The following is a 4438-nucleotide window of genomic DNA, read 5'->3' on the forward strand; positions in this document are numbered from 1 at the left end:
TTTTCCTTTTCTTATCCTGGTGTATGAAGTTGAACTCATGGCCTTGTATATGCTAAGCACAAGCTACACTACCCGGTTGCAACCCTAGCCAGAGGATTTAGATGTAAAATTTCCCTTCTTCTATGCCTTTCTTTCCTACAAAGTCCATTGACTAGTCTTTGTGGAAGCCAGAAACTTGTGGGGCAATGGGCTATGATGCACAGACAGCCTGGTCTCCAGTCTAGCTTAGGTCTTGAACCCCAGTGGGACCCGGTGGGTGGTAATTTCCACTTACATGGGATGGAATGGTTATGTCTCAAAGCTGGATAGAGACAACTAGACACTCTCTAACACATATCTAGAACTCAAGAAATTATTTGTTTCTTCTCCTTTTTAAGTGACTTCCCAAAAGGAGTATATCTAACTAGGCTAACTTAATCACTTTTGATATAACCAGATTGTTTATGAAGTTTGGTCAAAGAAAAAGTAAACTGTAAGAAATTTCCTAGCTTTCTTATAATAATTATCAAGAAACAGAATGGGGTAAGATCCCACGATCAAAAAATTGCACAATTGCTGTCCAGAGACGCCTCAGGAAAGAAGAGATGATAGAGCAGAACCCACCGCCTTCTATGCTTTTGTAGAGATGGAGGGATCTTGTTAAGACTATTGTCAATCAGTTGACTGGGCTCGGTTTGCTGTACCCAAGTGGAAACTGTGGGCCAGCAAGGAGAAGAAGTCCAAGTGGTGGTACGGGTACAATTTTTGGGTCCTTTGGCCTTTGGAAGCAATGAGGTTAGCAGAAGGTAGGGGAGGGGGAACGCAACAGCAGGTAGCGCCCTCTAGTGTTGCAATTCTCACACTGGCCGCAGGTTAAGAGGAAGCCAGGGAAGAAAGATAAAGCTGCCAACTGGAGAGTCATCGCTGCCCAGCCCACCATATATATATGGAAATGAGCATTGGGAGGGATGTTTACAAAAAATCTAAGTGATAGTGACGCTTGTAGGGATTTAAAGAGATTCTTAACAGTGAGTAATGCTGACACCTACCCATTGCCCAGGGAGAGGTGGGTCCCTCCATCTCAGCCCACCTGGCATCTTTTGCAAACATTCAATCGCATACAGTGCGACTGTCAGCCAGAGACACCTCTTGTTCTCTGACAGGTCCCATGGTGTTCAACATGATTCTGGGACTTGTGGTAAATGCAAACTCTGAGGCTTTTCTAAGAGTCAGAACCCCTGGGAGTGGAGAGATGAGGAAAGAGGCCGAAGTTCCTCTAGCTGTGGGGGTGGTTCTGATGTAGTCTCACCTTCCCTAATCCCCATTAGAAATTTAGCTAATTAATCTATCTTTAGAAATGTAGAACAGTAGTTTGTATGCAATTTTTTTTTTTTCAAGACAGGGTTTCTCTGTGTAGTGTTGGGTGTCCTGGAACTCACTCCATAGACCAGGCTGGCCTCGAACTCAGAAATCCACCTGCCTCTGCCTCCCAAGTGCTGGGATTAAAGGCGTGCGCCACCACTGCCCGGTTCACTGCCCGGCTTTGTATGCACTCTTATTATGAATATGAAATGACTTGGGTCTAGTAGCACAGGCTTGTAATCCCTGGTGTTTTGAAGGCTGAGTCAGGAGGCTTGTAAGTTTAAGACATGTCTGGGCTACACAGTGAGACCAAGAGTAGACTGGTCAACTGAATAAGACCCTGTTCCCAAACTCTTTTTAAAAATCTTCAAAAGGGCTTGAGATACGTCTCAGTGGTAGAGTGCTTTTTCCATTGTACACGGGCCATCAGTACAATCTTTAGAACTCAAAAAAAAGGAAATAGAATAAAGGCCAGCCCTGACAATGCTTTAGATCTGCAGTTTCCACACTGTAGAGTCAGCCAGCTACACAGACAGGAAACATTCAAGAACATTTTTTTTTGTCTGGATTGATCATGTGCAGACTTCTGGTCATTGTTCCCTGAACCAGACAGGGTGGCGACTATTTACACAGCATTCTAAGTGACTTCAAAATGATTTAAAGTGTACAGGTAACAGTACTTGTAAGTGGAAACAGGATGCCCAGCTAGAGGCTAGCTTGGACTATATATGGAGCAAGCCCCTGTCTCCACACTGAAGAGGATATACAGGTGAATGCTAGAGTTGCTCTATCTTGGTGCACAGATGGGTCTACTTGCTCTGAGCCTTTCAGAGAGCAGCGTGTGGGCAAATCTTCACTGTCTCCTTCCTCTGTGCCAGCCCAAGAACTCATTCTTTGCTATCAGGGTTTTCCACAGCATGGTAGGTCAGGAGCCTTGACCTAAGATATTTTTACGGGTGTATCAGTGTTTTTTGTTTTTTGTTTTTGTTTTTTTTTTCTTGTTGCCGTGAGTAAATACCAGACAAGAGGTCATTTAAAGGGGGAAGGGCTTAGTGTGGCTTAGTGTTTGACAAGAGAGTCAAGGTAGGCAAGGTATGTAGCAGGATCAGGAGGCAGCTGGTCCCACCGGCTCTTCAGTCAGGAAGCTATCTGCTAACCTCAAGTCAACTAACTCCCAGGGATCCATTCTTCTAACAATGATTGACTTCCTAAAGGTTCCAGAACATTCTGAAATAGTGCCACCAACTGGACTGGGATCAAATGTTCAAGCAAATGAGCTGGCCAGGGGACATTTAACATTCAAAGTGCAACCTAAACCTTTTGTCAAATGAGTCAAGGTTTTAATAAAATGTTATTTCTGAGGTGTGAAGGATTTATATTGTTAGGAAGCTAAGTCTTTCTCTCCTCCTGCTTGGTGCTGGGGAAGGTACAACTTTGGGGAGTCGATCCTCCCCCTCTACCCTGTGACGTCTAAGGATCAACTCAGGTTGTCAGGTTTGGTGGCAAGTTTATTTGCCTGCTGAGGCATCTTGCCAAGTCCATACATTCTTTTTAAATATTATTTGCTTGATACTGGGGATCAGACCCAGGGCCTTGACAGCATGCTAAGTACCCAGTCTGCCACTGGTACACCCTCAGTCAGCCTACATCCCATTGTATTTTTTTTTTATTAAAATGTCATATTGAAATGATAGGAAAAGAGAGTGCAAGTTTTAATTAAAGGAAAAAAACAAACAAACAAACCCAAGTTGGCTATTACATACTACATACTGCATGCTAATGATTGCTTTCATTTACGCTCTCTGACCATGAAACTCAAATGTCTAGGTACGTATCTCTAGGCTACTTTCCTTTCAATCAATGATGAAGACCTGAAGTTTTCTCTGCATACAGTTTTGGGATTGTGCTGTTTCAGAACATATTGAAGTGCACTACTAGAAACCACAGTGCTGTTTGGACGCTGTGACCCTACCACATTGCTAGAGGGATTTCTACTATAGCCTTATTTCTAGATGCAATTTAATGTCATGTCAGCACAGTCAACAGCCCACCCCTCTGCAGAACACGTCTACAGTGCAAGGTGAGACAGGTAAAGGGGCTTACATGATGGTCTGATCCATTTGGGAAACGCTTATAAATGGTGCATTGTCAGAGTTTTTCATCAGAAAACCCAGAGAAAGAAAACACACAGCCTATCTTGGATGAATTTGATCAGAGAGCCACGGTCTCTATTTTGATCTCTTCATCTCTATAGAACTCATGTGTTCCATAGGCCACAGTTTTGGGAAATCCTGGTCTAAAACACAGTATCTACTTGGTCCCTGGATATAGGTCATACCTTCCCCCTCAACAGTTTGTTTCCAATGATATGTCTCAGCTTCCCCAAAATGGACTGTAACTCCGGTTTCAGCTGACAACTCCCTAGGCTGATCCTGCCTACTGCTCAGCTTCAGCCATCAGCAGGTACTGTTTTTGCAGTTTAGACTGTAGTAACCCACCCCTAAAAGGCTGTCCTCTGATCGCCACACAAACACTATGGCAGTAATAACTAAATGTATAGAAAAATCAGTAATTTTGTCCTTTGAGTTTTTGTGTTCCAGGTTGACCTTAAGCTCTTAATATTTGTTACATAATATGTCTTTAACAATAATATCCTTAGTTCTGGGATCACAGGGTTATGTGTTATCATGCCCAGCTAAAATTTTTGTGGCAGTAATATATATATAGTAAACTTTAACCATGTTAACCATTTTAAGATACATTTAGATCATTTTAATACACATGTTATTGTGTAATTTCCACCACCCTCCATATCCAGAACCTTCCTAAATTTGCCTCAGCAGATACTCAGGATTCTATCCTATCGTCTTGGTGATTTCCTCTCTCTTAATGAAGCAAAAAAATACATCCATGCTAGAAAAGAGCAGCCTTCCAGACCATGGTCATCAACCATGTTGGGTAAGACAGTTCCTGTTTTTTCTCTCACTGTACTGGCTACTTTTGTGTCAACTTGACACAGCTGGAGTTATCACAGAGAAAGGAGCTTCAGTTGAGGAAATGCCTCCATGAGATCCAACTGTAAGGCATTTTCTCAATT

This window comes from Mus caroli, chromosome 13 (genome assembly GCF_900094665.2).
Source record: "Mus caroli chromosome 13, CAROLI_EIJ_v1.1, whole genome shotgun sequence".
Taxonomy (NCBI): Eukaryota; Metazoa; Chordata; class Mammalia; order Rodentia; family Muridae; genus Mus; species Mus caroli.